The sequence below is a fragment of the Crocuta crocuta genome, unplaced genomic scaffold, assembly GCF_008692635.1.
Source record: "Crocuta crocuta isolate KB4526 unplaced genomic scaffold, BGI_CrCroc_1.0 scaffold130, whole genome shotgun sequence".
In the NCBI taxonomy this organism is placed as follows: Eukaryota; Metazoa; Chordata; class Mammalia; order Carnivora; family Hyaenidae; genus Crocuta; species Crocuta crocuta.
The window spans coordinates 12,521,198-12,543,185 of NW_027527920.1; the positions used below are offsets into that span (position 1 = coordinate 12,521,198).

General features: G+C 41.6%; 1 long non-coding RNA gene across 1 annotated transcript in view; it reads left to right on the top strand.

Annotated features, from left to right (window-relative positions):
* LOC144217946 (uncharacterized) overlaps nt 1–21,988 on the top strand; it is a 101,977-nt gene that overhangs the window by 77,668 nt on the left and 2,321 nt on the right. Inside the window, exon 2 of the long non-coding RNA XR_013330999.1 lies at nt 12,779–12,902. This is a non-coding gene — a long non-coding RNA (uncharacterized LOC144217946). The remainder of the gene's footprint in view (nt 1–12,778; nt 12,903–21,988) is intronic.

Here is a 21,988-nt window from a genome sequence, read left to right on the forward strand (position 1 = left end):
TTTATATCAGAATTGTAACCTGTTATTACCTATTATTTCATCATTAACTTTAAGGCATGAAATGTGTAATTTTATAGGTGTCCATTACTATGTTAATTTAACATAATATAAACTGATCAGCAAGAATGGCACTCATCTGTGCCCACGTTTTATATGGTAAAATGCTACGTGTAGTTTAGCTCTGTTGCTAGTGCTGAGAGGAGGTGTGTTGTATGGTTTTGGAGAATGTCTGTATTTGGGAAGGTCCAGCACACTGACAAAAGCACTGGGATTCACTGCTGCAGGCTAAGGCCTCTTGAACTGTGAGGTTAGTCAAGCTACGAGCACACATTGCCTAGAAAGGGGACATTGTACAAATGAGGACACATGTATGTGATAAATTAATTTTGCAAGATAGAGCATAAGGTCTGTGGAAGAAAGTTGAGAATTCAGAACCACAAGGCAGTTGACCCTCAATCCCCAGGTATGGGCTGCCTTTCTCTCTTAAGAGAGAACATCTTGGAAAGACCGGTAATGGCTGTATTTGATATTTTTTGTGTTGTATGTGCTGCACAGTAAATGAATGATGAAGACCCTGCAGAGAAATAGAACATATGAGGGTGTGTAGTATTTCAAAGTTGTAGAATAAATAGATCTAGATTTCTTCAGAATCTTAGTTTTCATTTATGTTGAGAAGTGATAGCCGTGTTTATTTGGATCTAGAGTGATAATTGTTCTCCTTCATTGACGCTTGCTAGCTTTGGTCTCCAGTCATTGGATGCCTTTTGGAATGTGTGGATGCCAACATGGCAAATGCTAAGAAATATAGGCACAGCTGAGACCATCTTGACTTTGGACTTAAGGCTCATAAATATCAAATTTATTTTAAGAGCATAACCTTGAGGAAGAGTAGATATCCTATCTGTGAAAGCACTGTGAACCAAGTTGCAAGTGCTTTTACAGTGGGATTGGGTTATAATTGCCATTACTGTGATCACTATACTCAGTGTCAATCTTGGGTTGGCTTATCCGTCCTAGTGTCTCTGAATTGTGTTAATTGAAACTCTTTAATCGGGATAATTGCCTTCTCCCTGCTACGAATGAATTGTTTTTTCCCAGTTTTATAGAGGTATAATTGACATGCAGCAGTGTAGAAGTTGAAGGTGTACAGTATAATGACTCACATATATTATGAAATGACTACCACAGTGAGTTTAGTTAATGTCCTTTATCTCCTAAAGATTAAAAAAAAAGTAATGTTTTTTCCTTGTGATGAAAATGCTTAGGATTAATTTACTCAACAACTTTGACATACACCACGCAAGCAATGTTTACTGTGATCATCATATTGGACATTACATCTCTAGTACTTATGATAATGGGAAATTTGTACCTTAGCCCATCATCCATTTCCCTTTCCTTTTTCTGCCTCTACTAAGCACAAATGGGTTTATTTTTAGATGGCACATAAAGTGAGGTCATACATTTTTTTCTTTGACTTACTTAGCATAATGCCTTCAAGGTCCATCTATGTTGTTGCAGATGGTAGTGTGTGAGTGCGCCGTGTGTGTGTGTGTGTGTATACATAGTATATTGCAACTTCTTTATGCCTTCATCCATCGATGGATGGTTAAGTTGTTTCCATGTCTTGGCTATTAAAAATAATGTTGCTCTGTATATGGGAGTGCAGATACCTCTCCAACATAGTGTGCTTATTTTTTCTGATACATTCCCAGAAGTAGAGTTTCTGGATCAAATGCTAGTTCTATTTTAAATTTTTTGAGGAACCTCCATACTGTTTTCCATAGTGGTTATACCAATTAACATTCCCACCAGTGGTATACATGGATTCCCTTTTCCCTGCATTCTTGTGGGCATTTATCTCTTCTCTTCTTGGTAATAGCCATTCTAACAGGTGTGAAGGGATATATCATGGTTGTCTTGATTTCCTTTACCCTGTTGATGAATGATGATCATGTTTTCATGTACGTGTTGGCCATCAGCAGTATGTCATTCTTGGAAAATGTCTATTCAGATTCTCTGCTCATTTTTTAATGTTTTTGTTTTGTTTCGCTCTTGACTTGCATGAATTCTTGATATATTTTGGATTTTCACCCCCTTAGCAAATACCTGGTTTCCAAACATTGCTTCCCATTCAGTAGGTTGCCTTTTCATCTTGTAAATCCTTTCCATTGCAGAAACTTGGTAGCTGATGTAGTTACACTTGTTTGGTGGTGGTGGTGGTTGTGCTATAGGTATCCTATCTAAAAAAGAAAAAAAAATCATTGCCACGACCCATGTCAAAGAGTTTTTTCCCTATGTTTTCTTCTGCGAGTTCTATGGTTTTCGGTCTTATATTTAAATTTTTAATCCATTTCAAGTTAGTTTTTGGGAGTGGTATAAGATGGGCTAATTTCATTCTTCTACACATGAGTATCCAGTTTTCCCAGCACCATTATTGAAGAGACTGTGATTTCTTCTTAAAGTATCCTTGGTTCCCTTGTCAAATATTAGTTGACCATATGTACATGGGTTTACTTATGGGCTCCCAATCGTGTTCTATTGATCTATATGCCTGTTGGTATGCCTATACTGTACTGTTTTGACTTCTATAACTTTATAATGTAACTCAGTCAAGAAGTATGATGCCTGTTGATTTGTTCGTCTTTTTCAGTATTGCTTTCACTTTTTAGCATCTTCTGTGGTTCCATATAAATATTAGATCGTTGCTATTTCTGTTAGGGTAATTGCCCTTTGGCTGTGGGTTCATTTATTGTTCATTTATAAGAAAGAAAATCTCCTTGAATCCCCAATTCTGTATTGTGGTGACGAGGTGTTCATTGTGTTTGGTCTATAGTCTGTTGCATGCTTTCTTACCTCTTTTTTTTTTTTTTTTTTTTTTTTTTACAAATAGTTTTTTTTCAAGTTGGTTTCCANTCTTACACTAGTAACCACACTTAGAAAAAAAAAATAAGTAATTTTGCTTTGATTGTTGATAACTGTGATTGAACTTCAAGCATTAGATGCAGGCTTAGATTTATTGAACCGTGAACTTTACCATCACTGAGATGGACTATTTCCAGTGTCAAGTGCTAGAACTGGTTACCAGTGTCCATCCATGTCACAAAACCATCTACGAAAGAAAGTGGAGAGGGTGGAAAATGGCATATTGGAGAATAACAGGGAAACGGAATATCTTCAAACAGTTGTGTGGGCAAATCCTTCTGGAGGGAGTAAGACTCTGGGGGAAGAGGAAACGATAACGAGAGCCACATACTCTGAGCTTGGGTGACAAGGCTGTATTCAACACCCTTTCAAGAATAGTGAGAATGAATTTTAAAAAATAGTGGAGAATAAATTCTGTAAGTGGCACACTCAGTTTCAGACAGTCAATCCCAAGAAAGGAGGACAGGTGATAAAGGTGTGGAAAACAAATAGCTGGACCTTTTGGTAGCCCTTTTCCTTGAACGTTTGAGGACCTAGAAGCTACTTCTCTCTCCCCTGCCCCAGCATGCAGTTTCTCTCTGCTTCACTCAACCTGTATACACACCCATGAGATGGTTTTTCTGATGGTTCAGAGATAGCAGAAGGATGTTCAGTTGAGTCCAGATCATGGTTCTTACTTATTTGCTTGTCTCTCTTAATCTGAGATGATATATTTGGTCTGGCTCCCAGTGCCTTGGTGTCCATTAGAGTTTCCAACGGACTGGTTTATCGCTTTGAGCTGTCTCTCTTAGCTTACCACCCGTTGCTGCAGTCAGCCTGCTCTGTTTTCCGGGTGTCTGGCAAGCATTTGGGTCTAGGGTTGTGCTGGCATTTTGTAGCTATGTGGTTTCAGGATCTGGTGGTAGGTTTTATTTTATTTTTTGAAATGTGGAAATACATTGACGTTACAAATGTGAGAATAACATCAAAGTGTGAGAAAAGCTCTCACACTTAGATATTATTCTCACACTCCGGGGAACAAAATAGGCTTTACTGGTAGGTTGTGTCTGCACTTGCTGTAAGTGGAATATATATCATTCCTCCAAAGTTATGATATAAACAGATAACACAAAAGTTTTGTTAAAGCAAACATTTAACTGGTACATCTGCCAGAAACAAAACATTATGAAGAAGGATATGAACTTGTTACTGTGGGAGGATGGGGAAGGGAAGGGAGAGCAGGTAATTTTTTAGATTTATGAGAATTGCTGATTTCTTCTGCAAGAATGGCCCTCACCTCAAGAAATTAACAGCTAAACACTGCTTTTATGCTGAATCAATGGGAGACCCTATGGCAAATTCTAACTGAATTCAGGAGCTAGTAACTTAGATCAAGGTGCTGTGATGCAGTTCATTCCAGATTAAAAAGGAACAAGGATATTATTTTTTTAAGTTATGTTGTAAATGTTGAATATTGGGCTCGAAGCAGTGATGGTTAGCTCCTTTCGCAAATGGATGCAGTCTACCTCTATCTCCTCATCAACTTAGTTTCTGGTCTGACTTCCACTTGTGGTGTCCTTTGGTTTGATTTCTGTTTATGTGAAGGGTTTCCATCTTTATAAGGAAGCTAACTGTTGACTGAGTATTGACTTGCATGTGTACCTTCCAAAGCCTAGGAGGGAATTGAATAATTATACAGTCGCCTAAGAAAAACAAATTCCCCTTGATAAAACAGGTAGTTAAGACAATAAGAAGAATTCTTCTCAAGCGCTTTTTCTAACAGACCAAATAATTGTTTAAATTATCAACTTTATCACTCTAGTGAAAAAATAACATTGCGTGGTGAGTTCTCCTGAAGTCTCCTAGGACAGTGCTGTGTTGGCAAGGGCCATATTTCTTGAGGCAGTAATCAGTGAAGAATGGGGATTTGGGGGAGTAAGGTACTGATGAAGGAAAATGCCTGCTTTCCAGAAGGCCCATAAAACTGAGATGTCTCTAGGTGTGACCACACCTGTCAGACCTTTGCTTCTGTTGTGTTTGTGGGGCCAAGGACAAGCAGAACAGGTCTGAGTTAGGTGTGAAAGTTGTGTGTTTGGTAATCTGAAATGAAATGCAGTTAAATTTTTAGAAATTAAACTTCGATCATTGCAGAGTTTTGTATTATTTCTATGTAGGAGACTGAACAGAGGAGTTTTTGCTCAATTCCATATTGGCCAGTTAGTAAAGTCAGTATTTGCTGAGTGCCTGTTCTGTTCTGGCACTTTTCAAAGTGCTTTACATATATTATTTTGGTCCTGCCTTACAGGGTATGTGAGGTGCTATCGTTATCCTCGGGCCTTGTAAAGGAGGAACTGAGGCACGGAAAGTTAGGCACACAGGATGCTGGTCATGAAACCCTGGCAGTAGGCTGCAGAGTCCATGCCCTTTCCTAACAAGAGATGAGGTGTTTTTTACGTGGGAAAGGAGATCTTTTTTTTTTTTTTTTTTTTTTAAGACAAACTCATCAAGAAACTGTACATCATAGGGTGTGTTGATGATTAGTAGTGTTAACATACTAACCAGTTCTTCATTTTTCAGACTGACTCACTCAAACCAATTCTGACTGTCAGAAGGTTTTGGAGGGAAGGATCCCAAGTTTTAGTGGGTCATAAATGGTTAGATAATGGTGGTTAAATCAATGGTGGAATATAGATGCCAAATAAGAACTCCGACGCTCAGGGAAAGAACCCAGTGCTGCCTGTTTAGCCAAATGTGGTTCCAGAAATCACGACTGACCTGCCTGAGCCTGTAAGAAAGTAGGCCCTATTAGAAAAGAGTGTCATTGAGTGCCATTCTGCAGTAGGAAGAAGAGTCGGTGCTAGAAAAGATGGAGGAGGGGAGGGTGGCATCGAGGCAAATGTTCCCAGATTTCTGGAACTAAAAAGGATCCTTAAATATGATGGCAGAGCCACCAGTTCGTTTCAGCAAGCGGCTGGTTTATTTCAGGTTGGAGAAGAGCAGGGACAGTAGGTTGATGGAGTGACTATGGCTGTAGATGAAGTCATGGCCTGAGAGCCTCCCCTGGAGCCAATGAGCCTTTTGTGTGTTCGGGTTGCTCTCCTTGTGGCTGCTCTGACTTCTGACTCGGCCCGTCCCTGCCCTGCATTATATCACAGTCGCTGACCATCTCTTACTGCGGATCATTCAGCAGACTTCTGTGCTCTGGGTTTCTTGATCTTCATACATGCTTCTCAGATTCATGGTGCTTTGTCATCTCTTTTTGAGTTTTTCACAATAAGATTGTTTTATAAACCTGCTGAATGGGTAAATTTAACTTAATTTACTGCTCCTACAGTGTGATGACCTTAAATCTTGTGGGAATTCTACAACGCAAATAGATAGCTATCCCATAGTGAAAAGACTCAGGAAGATATTCAAATTTCTCTTTACACTGTCAGAATTAAGTTACTTTGCAGAACCTTACATATAATCTGATTGACCTTATGTTATATAGACATGATTTAGAGAGTACTTAGTTTAAAAAGGAAACTTTTGTTTGGGGATAAGGAACAAAGGTATGGTTTCTTTTATACATTTTCTGTTATTTACTGTTTTACTTTGAAAGAGTTTACCTTTTGAAGCATGCTTAGTTACTATTAAACTATTGTGCTCTCATCCTTGGGAGAATCTAATAAAACGCAAGCTATTTTTATTAACTGCCAGATTTCACAACAGTGGAGTGTTCCATTTTGATACAAAGAGATCTATAGCAGGACTTATTCAGCAAGTTCTTTATATTTATAAAAGTGTCAACAGTGAAAACAGCACACATTTATACAGGTCAGTCATATAAATGTACTGAACAAAATGGTGGTACCAAACTTGTGGGCTGTGTGTCTGCCGTGACTGGTACAGTTTGCCTTATTTATAGAACAGTAGGTAAACTGGGTATTCTTTCAGCTGTGTGCATTTCTGACAACAGTACTGTTACAACAGAATGTATGGAAAAGCCAAATGAAATTCTATTTGTGTTTATAATTGCTAAAGAACAAGCCCTTAATTATTGCGCTTCATTTTTTTTAGAATTGTAATTATAGCACATTGAAATTTACATTTTCATTATTCATCTTTTGACCTTATTTATTGCAATTTCTTGAGATTATTAAGGATATGATTGGGAAGAAGGGGAAAGGTCTGAACTGGGATATCCGATGTCTATAAAACCGGGACAAGAATGATTATACTTTATTGTGGGCAACAAAAATTTAAAACAGCAATAACAATCTAACATGAGACACTTGGCTGAATGGTTTGCCATGATTGAGGTCATGGTTTATTGATCATTCAAACATCCGTTAAGATATAAAAAATTAATACTTTTCCTGTTGACATATATGCTAGCATTTAATGTGGTTTATACTTGGGGGAAATTAAGATGAATTGAAAATGTTTTTGTAGACTGGCATGGCATCTATAAGCCACTCTGAATTATGCATTTCAATGTACTTCTACTTCCATTTTATACTGAGGATAGATAGATGAGTGGCAAATTCCTTCTTTTTTTAAGGGCTTGAATGCAAGTCTGATTTCTCTTAAAAAGAGGAAAGGCACAAGGCACCTGGGTGGCTTAGTCAGTTAAGCGTCCGACTTCAGCTCAGGTCATGATCTCACAGTTTCTAAGCTTGAGCCCCACTCGGGCTCTGTGGTGACAGCTCAGAGCCTGGAGCCTGCTTCAGATTCTGTGTCTCCCTCTCTCTCTCTCTCTTTCCCTTCCCTGTTTATCTCTGCCTCTCTCTGGCTCTCAAAAATAAACAAACATTTAAAAAAAAGGTGGGTGGAGGGCAGGAAGGAGAAGAAAGTGGTGGGGAATGCCCAGAGGGATATGAAGGCTATGTATGTTCCAGATCCAGTAGGACTCTGGGTCCCGGCATCCAGCCTCTGGGTCCCGGCATCCAGCCTCTGTGCAAGGGTAGTGCTTTATCCTACTCACTATTTTTTTTTTTCTATTTTCCCAGTGATGAAACTTGACACAAGAGAGGTGACTGGCCTAGAACTGAGTTAGGTCTCCTTTTTCTCCTTCTCTTGGACTCCCTCGCCAATGTTGGAACGTCAGCTGATTGGGTCATTCCAGTGTACCAAATCAGTGTTCAGATTTTAGGAGATTGACTTTCATGTTAGTTATGTACATGAAGTGAGTTAGTACATGAAGTGAGTTAGTACATGAAGTGAGTTAGTACATGAAGTGAGTTAGTACATGAAGAGTGCTTAGGATAGTATCTAACAGTAAACCGAGCATGTTTGCTATTAGTAGTAGTATTATTATAAGATGAGTAAGTTGATCCCAGTTTCTCCAGCTTTCTAGTGAATGGCCACAGTGCCCTATAATCTCCCTTGGTTCTTGCTCGGTAAGCCCTCAGCCCTACTGCCCTCAACACACGCATAGCTTCCCAAAACACTGTCCCTGTGTTGCCTGCAGACAGTGCTGCTTAAATCTGTACGAGTCTCTTGAACTTTTCCCCATTTTCTCACAGATGAATCAAAAACTTTGAAGAAAACTTGTATTTATTTTTAATGGGTAAATATGTAAATAACAAAAATATTTTGCTGAGACCTCAGCAAATTGGATCATCAGGGGAGTTCTTGAAATAGGCTCTGGTAAAAGCAAAGACAGGAATATTTATGATCGTCCTAGTAACACCTAATGTTCAAAAGTGGTGATCAAGCACAGCATGTTAATCCTTCTCGCGAAACACATTAGTGAACTAGCTCTTTGACTTGTGTTTGCCTCAATGGGTATTATAGAAGGTTTGAATAGTGGGCACATATGAGGAATTAAATACATGTGTTAAGGTCATTTATATGTAGGGAATATTAGGGAAACTTTCCTAAGTGAGGTCAGGACATGTGGGTTTTGACTGCTATTGATAAGCTGGGCCTCAGTGATGTCAGAATTGCACTGTGAAGAGAGATGTCCGCCCTCTCTTCTTTGTTTCTTCTTGAAGCCCTAAGTTATTTTTTTAATGTATTTGCTGATATTTCATTTTGAACATGTTGAAACGCACAGGATAGTTGGAAGAGATACATCTGGAAAACCCATCCTAGATTGGATTTCGTTAGTTCTCAAGCCTCAACATCTATCATGTACTGAGTACTTGTGATCCACGTCCTGTGTTAAACTTTTACCTGTAGTGTCTTCAGTGGATTCTTTGAGTGACATTACAGTAGAGATACTGATCTCCATTTTATAGATGACAGAATCAAGGCCAAAAGAGAATCAATCTTTACTACTAGTACTTTCCTGTATTAAGTGGCAAAACACAATTTGAACCCAAGTTTGGTTAACCACAAATTCTAATCATCTAGCCACCACCCTGCTGCCAAAAACCTCTTATGCTGCTATGAGGAAGCTTTGACTTGATTCTGCCATTTTTTTTTTTAATAGAATGAAAATCTTCAAAATCCATCAGAAGTTGCTGTCTTTTCAGGTTTCCAGGGGCCTTACTTTATCTCCCTTTTTCCACCCATGAGATGAGAGGGCCTTAGAGGCTTTAGAAGGCTCTGCCAGCTCTGAGGTTCTGTAGAACCAACTACCATTACCAGTAATCAAATGTGTACATCTGTGGTCCCCTTCAAAACAAAGCCGAGTTAGCTCCTTTCTATGGATGGAAAAAATTGTGCATTACTGTGCCAAAATTATTGTAACCAATATTGTTAAACCTCTTCAGAACAATGAAAAAATACTAGTCATTTAGGGTTCAAGAGAAGGTTTCTACAGATACTATTCTCTCTCCTTTTCTCCTGCTTTTTTTTTTTTTTTAAACTTTGTTTTTCTCTTTTCTTCTGGCTAAAGGAGATATGATCAGGATGTAACTGTCCAGAGCATTTTTGGAGGGTATAAGCAGTCCTCTTCTGTTTCTTACGGTTTGCAGATTGTCTTAGTAAATAGAATACTTATGAAATTTTGTTAGTTGACTGTGTGTTGGTCATCTGCTTGGTTAGACTTGGAGGACATTTGGGCTTAAAAAGGAGAGAAATCATCATCTGCGTCTTCATAACCCACTCACTTCTCAGTTTTTCATCCCTTTCAGATGCAGATAGATGTCGGGATTAGAAGGTTAGAGCAGGAAAGCAAGTAGATGGGGGCATTTCCTTCTCAAATTCCTTCATGAAGTCCTTGACAGGGTGAGCTGAGTGCCCAGAGTTTCTGATCCTTTGACTAATTCGACATTTATTAAAACCTAAGTTTCAAATTCTACCATTGAAAACCTTATCACCTTTTTTATTGTGGAAAAATACCCATACCATAAAATTTTGACCAATTTATCCACCTAAATACATACAGTTTGGTAGCATTAAGTACTTTGTGTTCTGCAACCACCACTACAATCTAGTTCCAGAACTTTTTCACCTACCTAGACAGAACTGTGTACCCAGTAACTGTCACTCCCCATAAACCCCTTCCCCCAGCCCCTGGCAACCACCAGTCTACTTTCAAAGTATTTGTTTTAGACATTTTACATAAATGGAATTAAACAGTATGTGGCTTTTTGTATCTGGCTTCTTCCAGTTAACCTATTTTTTCTAGAAAACATTGACCTTTTAAATAGTCATTTATTTTATTTATTTATATTTATATCTTATTAGTTATTTTTGCCTTCAAATCACAAATGGTACCTGATTTTTCTTAGCCTTCTGTAACCTACAGAGAAGGAAAAGCTCGAGAAGTGAAGATTATCTAGAAATAGGAGATCAAATAAAGAGTAGACCTATTTCCATAATGACTTGTAAAACTGCCAAATGCAGATTTTGATTTTCTGCCCAGCTGGAAAGTCATTTACTGTTAACGAGACATGTGAATTCTTAAATTATTCATTTTTTAAAAAGAATTATTTTCAGCTATTTTAATTCATGATGCTAAATTACTATATTCTAAAGGGTCAGGGGCATTCAAAGAATGGGACTTAGGCAGACACACTGTGCTGGCCAATGATGCTTCTTGACTGGCATGTAAGTTTAATGTGGAGGACTATGGGGGTTGTTCTCAGTTCCGGGGCCACGATGTGCTGTTGCCCATTGGACTCCACTTACCACTTGATTTCCTTTCTCTCCAATTGGGTTGCCAGTGTTGGATAGTGCTCTGAGAGAATAGATCCCTTGTGATCTGCTTTTGTTTCCTTGGAGGAAAATCGGAAGGAGTTTACCTCTCTTCTTCCCGCACAGATATCACAACATCCGTATGTGTTCCTGGCAGTTGAGAACAAGAGGAAGAACCGTTTCAACCCTTGTGTAAAACTGGAAAGGCCAAGGGAGTATATGTGACAAAATCAATTGCACACCCCAAGATTTCTCTCTCCCAATATCCCGGAGTTATCTAACATAATCAACAGCCTCATAGGTCTGTGCTCATCCTATCTGTAATTATATTCATTTGTACAGGTGCCCAGGGAATTCCAGTGACGAGCCCTGTGACTGGTTAACTGCAAACAGGAGCTTGCTGGAATCACGGCACCATTCAGGGACTTGCACATTTTATGTGACTAATCTTAAGTTTATGTAGTATTCAGGTTTATTTTTCTTTATTTGCAGTTGAGAAAATAAAGGTAAGCCAATCATTCTCAGGTCAGTTTATCATTTTTTTTCTTAGTGCTTTTTTAAGTGTGCCCCTGGAGGGAAAGCGCACACACACGCTCACACACAATTGGGATACAGAAGAAATAGAGGAATCAATCCAACTTAAGCAGAAATGACAAGTAAACTGACTCCTGAAATTGCGTTTCAGTGTGAAACCAAAAGCATTTTCCTTCCTTTCCTCTTCCCGTTTTTTTCCCTCCATATTTAGAATCCTTATGGGTAAGCCTCTTTCACTGATTGCACAATTAGGTAGATTAACTAGCACCTGTCCTATAGCTATAAGAAGTTGGTGCCTTGTGTGGACTTGCAGTCTATGCCAGACCACTTAAAAACAAGCCAGGGGGTGGGCGTCCAACGTCTGGCCCTTAGACATTTCATAAGCTAAAAATACTAAAACCAGGCCTGGTCCTTTCTTCCCGTGGAGAGCTGGAGGGGTGAGTGCAATTGTGCTGGGTAACCTATCTGAAGGCCCATGGTAATGATGACAAACGAACTTAAAGACAACTGTTGAAAAATTCTGGACGCCGGAGTTCTGTAGTTGAAATGTTCTGTCTGATTAAAGAAAATCAGCTCACAGGCCAGCAAAGTACGTCTCCTAGGAGGCAAATGGGAGGACATTCCTGCATCATCAGATATTCTGCATATTGGATATTGCCATGAATTAGGTTTGTGAGTCATGAGATAAGAAAATCTTGGGTACGGGGCGCCTGGGTGGCTTAGCCGGTTAAGCGTCCGACTTTCGCTTAGGTCATGATCTCACGGTTCGTGGGTTCAAGCCCCGCGTCGGGCTCTGTGCTGACTGCCAGCTCAGAGCCTGGGGCCTGTTTCAGAGTCTGTATCTCCCTCTCTCTCTGACCCTCCCCTGCTCATGCTGTCTCTCTCTCTCTCCTAGAAATAAATAAAAATATTAAAAAAAAAAAAAAAAGAAAATCTTGGGTACTAGGGAAGTGCCTACCCATTCCTTTGGATAAATACTTGCTAAACACTTCATGTCAGCAAAATAACAGGTTGTTGGAACAAAAAGCATAAAGGGTGTGAAGGTCACACATGGACCATAGTGCGGTGACGCTGTGTTTCCTGACCTCACACAAATTCCATGTCTCGAATCTCAACAGTTTAAGTGCTCTATTTAGTTTGTTTAATAATCTGCATGAGGAAGACTTAATATTCCTCACATGTTGCCCTCTGAAATAAATGGGTAATAATGTTGTCATTAAAGTTTCTCTGTCATGAGGAATAAACCGTGTCCTTTTCTCTGGGAAAGGCTTCTAGGCACTGTTCAACACACACTCAAGGTCAGAGGGCACAGTCAGAAGTACACATGGCAGCAGTTTGAAGACTGTGACACACTGCCTTTCAGAGGAGGTCCCCTGCCGGATCTTTCCTGGGTAGGTGTCTAATATCGTAATATATTTATAATTGGATTTTAATTGCAATCTGATTTTAGTGTGTGTTTCAGTTTGCTGTTACAGAGGGACAATGCTCCCAATGAAATTACAGAGTACCTCTCCCACGGCAATTTGTTCTCGGCCAAAAATATATCGGAAGACTAAAACGCACACAGTGTTGTTTGCCTTAGTTTATTGACTTAACAACCTGAGTGCCTTTATTCCTCAGTATTTGATCTTGCTGGGTGGTTCAGCCCAGCCGCTCAGCATGGTGGCAGCGTCATGCACTGCATCGCAGGCTGTGGGGTTCCAATAGCCACGTTGCCCTTCCCTAGTCTTGAGGCCTTGCGTTAGTTACTTGACCTCTTGAAGGTTCAGTTTTCTCATCTGTCAGATGGGAATACAGTCTGATGGGATGTGTGCGTCGGCCAGGGGAGTGTTAATGGTGATGAAATTGGATAAGGCATAAAAAGTATCTGGCATCTAGAATAGAAAGTGACTTTTCTTCACAAGTACTAACTTGATTAATTACGACTCTGGATAATTTCTCATTTAGTATTCCTCCCTGTTTCCAAAAATAATCATAAAAAAATTTTTGAGAGCCTTTGTTGATTCAGTAGATATGGAGAATCAAGGTCTGGTAGTTGACTGGGGGAGTGGTTAATGATAGCCAAGGGTAATGCCTTAAAGCCTCTAAAGATGGACTTTTTAAAGAAAAGTGACCAGAAATCTTCCCAGCTCTCATTACTTAGCTGTAAAACTATAATTTAAGGTAATGTGAGACTGGAAAGAGATGACAACATTAACGCTTGGGTCAACTGGCATTCCAGTATAGCTTTGCAATGTGAGACGTAGCTTTTTTGCATTGTGTGCCATAGTTGCTGTGGTTATCATCTTGCTCATAGTAAATGAGACATTTTTTCACTACATTCTAGCTAATTGATTTTTTAAAAAAATGTACTAATGGCACGGGTTTTATTCAGATCAAGATCATTTGATGGCAGGGGTTTGATGGAAAAATAGAAATTTTAGGTTCATCGTTGTCGCTTTGGATTCAGCTAGGAAGAGCAGTGGGGAAAGATCGAAAACCAGCAAAATTGTAACAGTGTTTGCCAAACAAAGGAATTAGAAGCTTTTGCCAGTTAAAAAAAAAAATCCTTTCACAGAAGGATCAGTGAAATAGTATAATAAGGAGACTTTGTTCCAACCTAATTTTTAAAATAACATCTCCCATCCCTGACAATCTAACAACCAGAATGATTGGACAGAGAATTGAAGTAAGCATGAATGCAAACAAAACTAGTAAACCTTCCGTGTCTTCGAGTTCCAACACCATTCAGAAGAGTACTTATTTTTTTTTTTTTAAGTTTTTTTAATGTTTTATTTATTTCTAGGAGAGAGAGAGAGAGAGAGAGAGAGACCACGTGAGCAGGGGAGGGTCAGAGAGAGAGGGAGTAAGAGACTCTGAAACAGGCTCCAGGCTCTGGGCTGGCAGTCAGCATGAGCCCGACGCAGGGCTCAAACCCATGAACCATGAGATCATGACCTGAGCGAAGGTCAGACGCTTAACCGATTAAGCCACCCAGGCGCCCCTAGAGTACTTATTTTGTAATCTAATAGTACCAATAAAGAAACTGGCTTCTTATGCAGGTAAACCATAGCAGCGGTCCCCTATTGTGTACCTGGATACAGCCTCTCTGCCTGCTATTTCAAACATATACCCAAACTCCATCAGTTTACATAAATATATACAGGGTGTTTAATGTCACATTGTGTCCTCAAAAGATCTGTTTTTTGCAATAATGTGAGAATTGGCTTTTGATAAGGATACTAATGTTAATAGATGCAAAATACGACATTTAGTGTGGAAAGAGGCAGTTTTATATTTTATAGCTAATTTATTTTCATGCCACTGATGTTTAAGTAATAGGAAATGTGGATAATGCTAAATTTTTTTTTTTAATTATTTCAATCCTTTATCTCCCACCAGCCCAAACACACACTTTTCTTCAGGGATGGACAGGAATGGAAAGATAATAATGTGCATATCTGTTGGGAATTAGATGCTGGAATGACCTGAAGATTAGAACGGAGTAAAAAGGGATTCCAGTCATAGAGTCCTATGAGGTCAGGGTGAAGATTAGCAGTCATCTAATGAAGTGTGATCCCTTTACTAGATGGGGAAACTGAGGCCCAAAGAGGAGTTCGTTGTTACTTACGAGGCTCATTAGCAGCAAGCAGGTCTTGGATTAGGATCAAGATTTTTTTTTGTCTTCAGGCAGGATTTGAAAAGTAGGAGAATGAGGGGGAAATGATGCTGAGTACAAAACAGAAGGTTAAAACTGGTTGAATACAGACAATGAACTGCTTTCAGTAACCTATGTCAGAAGTTAAAGGGTTATTCTTCTATTGAGATTCTCTGGCTAGAAAGCCATGTTCAAGTCTGGCCTTCCTCGGTTGGTCTTCCTGAGCTGCTTTATGAGAAGCCATACCTGTGAGGCCACCCCATACTCTGTTCTGAATCGGAAGGAGAGGGTGCTGAATCAGCATCTAGCGCAGGCAGGAGCCTCTCCCTGCCTCCACCTGCATCCATTTTGTTCCTGCCTGGAGGTAGACTGCAGTCAAGACCCGAATACACGGGAAACAAAACCTACCAGCATGAATTATTATAAGCTGTACCCACTAGAATATAAAAACAGCATTTTCCTAGTGATTGCATTATCTCTGAGCCCTGATAAGAGAATGGCTTAAAGGAAAAGGAGCCGATACCTTAATGGTGTTGGGGAAGGGGGGAGGTGTGTGCCAGGCTGCATAATGGGCCAGGAGGCGGGAGGCTGGCCTTGGGGAGCAGTGAGGAAGCTGTGCTTTGAAGGGAGTCTGCAGAGCCCGCGTGGTGCTGAGCCCCGAGAGGGAAAGAACCTCACAGGGCCTCCTACGGCTGTTTGCCTGTACTTCGGGAAGTCTGAGGCCTGATAAGCATTTTATTTAGTACACTGAGAGACTCTGAGGACGTTGAAGCAGTCACAAGTAAACTGTTGCTGTTTGCTCCCCAGCATCCCACCTGGAGATGTCCTGTGCCTGGAAAGGTTGGCCCCCAGCATGGAGGGTGGGGAGAGCCTTCCCCCTTGTCTAGTAGGGATGGGCATAGAGGGTGGGGAGACATTTGAGGTCCAGGGCACGTGGGGAAATGTCCCTTTGTTCTGGGCCGGAGTCGTGCTTCTCAGACTTGAATGCATAGTACAACCCCCGTGGAAATACGGGAAGGGGCACTTAAAAATCGCAGTGCCTGAGCCGTACCCCAGACCAATCCCAGCAGGTTTTGCGGGAGGACTGGCAGAGCTACAGTATCAGCATTTTTTGTTTTTTAAAGACTACCTGGTGCTTTCAGTATGGATCTAAGTTTAAGAATCAGGATGGGTAGAACGTTTCCAGTCTGTAAATAGTTGTCTCTGAAGAGCTAGGGAGAGATGGGTTGTCTTGGTCCACAGGAAACTCCTCAGAGGCTCTGCTTGTGTACCCTGCAGTCGATGAGACACCCTGCTGTTTTAGCCCAGGGGAAGGAAGAGGAGGGCGAGAGAGACAAGATGACACCAACTCTTGTATTATTTGGGATGATGGATTAGCTGCTTTGTTTTGACATACATTGGGCTATGAGTCAGTGAAAGCTTTGTCCCCACCCCGAGACACACACACACACACACACACACACACACACACACACACACACACACACACACACACACNAAATAGTTGTCTCTGAAGAGCTAGGGAGAGATGGGTTGTCTTGGTCCACAGGAAACTCCTCAGAGGCTCTGCTTGTGTACCCTGCAGTCGATGAGACACCCTGCTGTTTTAGCCCAGGGGAAGGAAGAGGAGGGCGAGAGAGACAAGATGACACCAACTCTTGTATTATTTGGGATGATGGATTAGCTGCTTTGTTTTGACATACATTGGGCTATGAGTCAGTGAAAGCTTTGTCCCCACCCCGAGACACACACACACACACACACACACACACACACACACACACACACACACACGTGGTTAAGTCGCCCTCTGGTGTATTAAGAAAAATCCTCACTACCCATGTAGGGAGCACTGTCCCCCCTGAGAACAGGGCAGAGCTGAGACAGAGGAGTGGAGCCCCAGGAAAGAAGCCTCATCATGAGTCGATTAAAACCCCAGCCTCCTGACCTCCAATCATAAGTTCCTGGCCCTGGGAAATAGCTCTCTAATGGGCTTTAGGCGATAAAGCAACAAGGTTGAAATTGAGGTTACGTTAAAGCCTAATTTTCTTATGAGGAAAAATGTGCAAATGAATATGAAAGTGATGTACCTTTGTAATACAGCTCCATGCCTGAGCCCAAACATCCGTAGCCTTTGTCTCAATTTTCTCCATGCAGCATATGCCTGCAGCTGCCTGAATATATTTGACCCAGTAATATAGCCTCCCTTAACTGGGGTGTGGACAGAGGGTGATGGCTCAGCTCCATTTGGAGTGAATGGGGACTAATGGAGCCTGGGACAGGTATGGACATTTGCCTATACGCACACACCTCATGCAGGCGACACGCTGGGTATCTGAGAATAGTTCCAGACACCTGCCCTGAAGAACCACCCCTTACTAGCTGTATAAGCTTAGGAAAAAAAAAAAACCAAAAACGAGATTTCCTTAGCCTCAGTTTTTCTACCTGAGAAAAGGGAATGTACATGAGATCCTCTCTGGGAAAGGGCTTTAAGGATTCTGGAGCCGCATATTAAATAGAAGTCAGGGCTTTATTAGACCCAGTTCTGCCAGGAAGCCAGCTTTGTAACCTCAGGCAAATCGTTGCAGTGCCCTAAGCCCAGTTGGCTCATTTTCAAAATGAGGAGTTTGGAGTGGACACGTGTAAATACATCCTAGATCTAGAATTCTCGTGCCTGCATTCTATAGAAAGGAGTTATGTGCCATTTTCCAAAAGGGCCCTTTTTCAGGTGCTTTGCTTGATTCCCAGTCTCTGTTCCGCACTGTCCCATTATCCATTGTGAGATCTTAGAACAGGGAGTGAAGGAAAAACAGAGAATAAAGACTGTCAGAACTTCTCCGCTCAAACAGCAGAGCCTGGCTTAAGAAAGTTTTGTGCATGCCGAGAACTGCTGAGATGCCATCCGGAAACATTGTTTACTCCCTTGCAAGCACCGAGAAAGGTGATCAAGAAACACCAAGTGAATATTTTTCTTATGTGCAGTTCTTATTTCCCTGGTGTTTCTAGGCAGTATTAGCCTTTATGCTTAAGCAACCCGTCTTAGATTGTCCGGGATTTCATCCACGCTAGATGACATTATGCTATTACCACTTTTAATGCTGCAGTAATTTTCATAACATGCAGTATGTATATGGATCTGCAATAATTTTCATAACATGCAGTATGTATATGGATCCTTATTATAACTTGTACTTGGACCTTTTTTTTTTTTTTTTTTACAGGAAGTCATTTTTTTCTCCTGGCAGCTACATTGCTAAGGGCTTTGAGGATTTCCTTAATGCCGTCACTCGTTGGGTGTGTGTCCTGAATTGTCATTTTTTGCTTTTGTGCAGTTTCTCCCGTTCCTACGAGCTTCGTTATCTGCTCATGAAGAATATGGCTGTTAGGAAATTTGGACTGCAGGCAGCTCTAGTGATGCCCAGAATCTTGTTAGGAGGGCTTTTCTTCTTGCCCTTGGCATGAGAGAGCTAAGATTCTGGTACGAACTGAAGCTGAAATGAATCGCTGAAGGTGAGACCCCAAAGACAAAGATCCCTGCAAGTGGCTGAGGGCTTCAAGAGGCAATAGAATCATTGCTGACTTCAGGCTTGCTGGTTTGCAGAAATCATTCCCATTGCAAAAAGCTCTCACTTGAAGAAGTTGTTAGAGCTTGAGTGAGAGGGGTAGTGGGCTCTCAAAGTCATTTGGTGGTATTTAGTAATTCCCTTCAGGACGTGTGCGTTCCTTGGGAAAAACCTATATCCCCGCACTACACACAGCCTCCAAATTCTGCTTCATACTAGCTTCCCTTAGGCAAGAGAATAACCTCTCCTATCCTCAGTTTCCTCATCTGTAAAATGGGACTTAAAAAAATTTTTTTAATGTTTACCCTTTTTTGAGAGACAGACCAAGCATGAGTTGGGGAGGGGCAGAAAGAGGAGGAGACACAGAATCTGAAGCAGGCTTCAGGCTCTGAGATGTCAGCACAGAGCCTGATGCAGAGCTTGAATTTATGAACCACGAGATCATGACCTGAGCTGAAGCCGGATGCTTAACCGACTGAGCCACCCAGGCACCCCAAAATGGGACCTTTAGGACCCAGTTTATTTTACAAGATGGTGTTAAAGAATTATTAGATAATGCTTGTTTCAACAAAGGGCCCTAAAAGAACCCCCAGTAAATTTGTTTTTATTAAGTTTCCCTAGCAGATAATGGAATACAAGACGTTGATTCTTGTTAAAGAGATTTTTGGCCTTTGAGCTGCCTGGGTGGCTCAGTGGGTTGAATGTATGACTCTTGATTTTGGTTCAGGTTGTGATCCCAGGGTGGTGGAATTGAGGCCCATGTAGGCTCTGTGCTGAGTGTGGAGCCTGCTTGGAACTCTCTCCCACCCCCTGCCCCCCATCTTGTCTCTCTCTCCTCCCCCTCTCATTACATCTGCCCGTCTCCCCACCTTGCATTCTCTCTCAAAAGTAATAAATAATAAAAAGACTTGTGACCTTTAAATGGGGGAATGTTTCTTAATTCTCTGCATAGGACAGTGGTTTTCAGCCCTCCTTATATATTAGATTGATGTAATTGGTCTGGAGTTGGGTCTGGGATTAATACTTGAACTTGTTGGAGGTGTGATTTAAGACCATAACGTACACACATCTTAAGTATGGTTTAATGAATTTTTACATAGGAATAAATCCCTGTAACCAGCACCCCTGTCAACATGTAGGACATGTGGCATCTGTGTTTTGGTTTGTTTTGTTCTGTTTCCTCCAGGTATTTCAAATGGGTGGCCAGGGCTGATAACTGCAGCCCTGGTGGCTGGTCACACACGCTTGGATCTGACGCGGGCTTTTCCTCCCTCCCCAAAATGCACAGTGTATTTACATAACCCTGTGCCCATGCTCTCCCCTCCTGTCAGCTCAGTTTCACACACCTCTTCTCCCTGCCCTTCGGCATGCCCCCAGCATGCATACTTAGCTCTTGCTGCCTCGGTGCTTCGTGCAACAGAGCGAGTAGGTAGGTGTCTTTCTTGGAGCTAGGAACTTCTCCAGCACAAAGACTGGATTTCTCTGGCTTTCCATATCCCCAGGGTGAGTACACTGAGCATGTGTAGAATGAGTGAGTCAATTCTGGAGCCCCCCTACCATCCGCTGCCATTTGCTTCACTCATAAGAATTAATTATGATGGAAGGGATACAGGAAGCAGGTGCAGTTAAGTCTAATTTTTGTCGGTAGCCCATGTGGCCAGCCTGGGGAGCAGCAGCGGGACGAGCTCTGATGGCACATGATCTTGGAGGACGTCCCTGGGAAGTTGTTCTCTCTGCAGGGAGGCCCAGTGAGTATGCCTCCACCTTTCCTCCTTCTCATTCTCCGTAGTGACGGTCCTTCGTCCTCTGTTGATGGGATCTTCCCAGACTTCAGAGCTCAGCTTGTGCTGAAAGCCCTTCAGAGTGTCTTCCAAGGACCCCAACTCCCACGGATTCCCACCTTCAGTTCATGTGAGACTTGAATTGAGTCTTGATCCCTCCTCTGTCTGCATTGGAAAGAAATGGAGGGAAGAAATTTTTCGGAAATATTTTGGAAGTTTTAAATGTGGATTTTGTTGTCTTTCTGACTTGTTTTTATGAGGGAAAATAATCGCCGGCAGGAAAAATAAAACAAGAACCTGTTTTCTTTGGGGAGGGGTTAAATGTTTACTTTTAAGAAGGGGGGGGAGAGAGAGAGAGAGAGAGAGAGAGAGAGAGAGAGTGGGGGAGGGGTAGAGAGGGGAACAGAGGGTCCGAAGTGGGCTCTGTGCTGACAGCTGTGAACCTGTTGCGGGGCTCGAACTCACCAATTGCAAGATCATGACTCAGGAACCCTGAGATCAGGACCTGAGCTGACAAGAGATGCTTACTCTGCTGAGCCACCCAGGCCCCCACTGCTCCTGTTTTGGCAGAAGGAGAGTATCAAGGGAAGGAAAATGCCCTTTCCTAGCATCACAGCCCAGGGCCAGCATCTCTGTGACCCCTCTCACTGAACTTTGGGTTTATTTTCCCCCTAGCAGAGTCTTCCTAACTCTTTGGGCCCCGTACTTGAACTTGCTCATCTGTGAAATGGACGTAATGTGTAAATACAAATAAGCTTCAGAAAATCAGCTGGAAGTGGTTTTTTAAAAACCCTCTTCCAAATCATGTTGGATATTTTCCTCCAGAGACAGAACTCCCTATATGCTGGGGTTTCCTCTGTCACCCCAATTCACCTCTTTATGCTTCTGTTCACAAGGCCCTTTTGTGGGCTTAACCTTGCAAGAGCCCCACAACAGTCCTGAGGACCCAAGGCAGGGCAGGTGTTAAGACTTGAGGGAAGCATCTCCTTCTTTAAGAAACCTTGAAACCGTTACCTCGCCCTTGTCACCTCCACTTGTTTTGATTCCTAATGTTCTCTGTATCCGTGTCAGGCACCACCTGCACTGGAGGGTTATCTGCCTGTGTGGCTTTTTATCCTCTGGATTGGGGTTCTGAGAACAGAGACCGTCTTCTACTGCTTCTCTGTAGCCAGGCTCAGCACGGTACCTCTCTGTCAAATTTACTCTTTGTTGAACTCCAGAATGAAAACATCAGGAAGGTTGCAAGGTAATCAAGTGGAAGAGGTATTCGAACTGTGGTATCCTGAGGGCACTCAATTTGAGGACATTGAACCTAACTTTTTCAGGATTTTTCTGGCTGTTTTGTGGACTTTTGGAAATCTTCCTTTTTTTGTTAATCATTGTTGTGTTTTATGATACCAAAAATTAAGAATACTTGCATTCTTGTTTTGATGGATCGTATGATGTTTCAAAACAAAGTACAGAATTTTGGAAGCACCCAGCCCTCCCCCACCTCG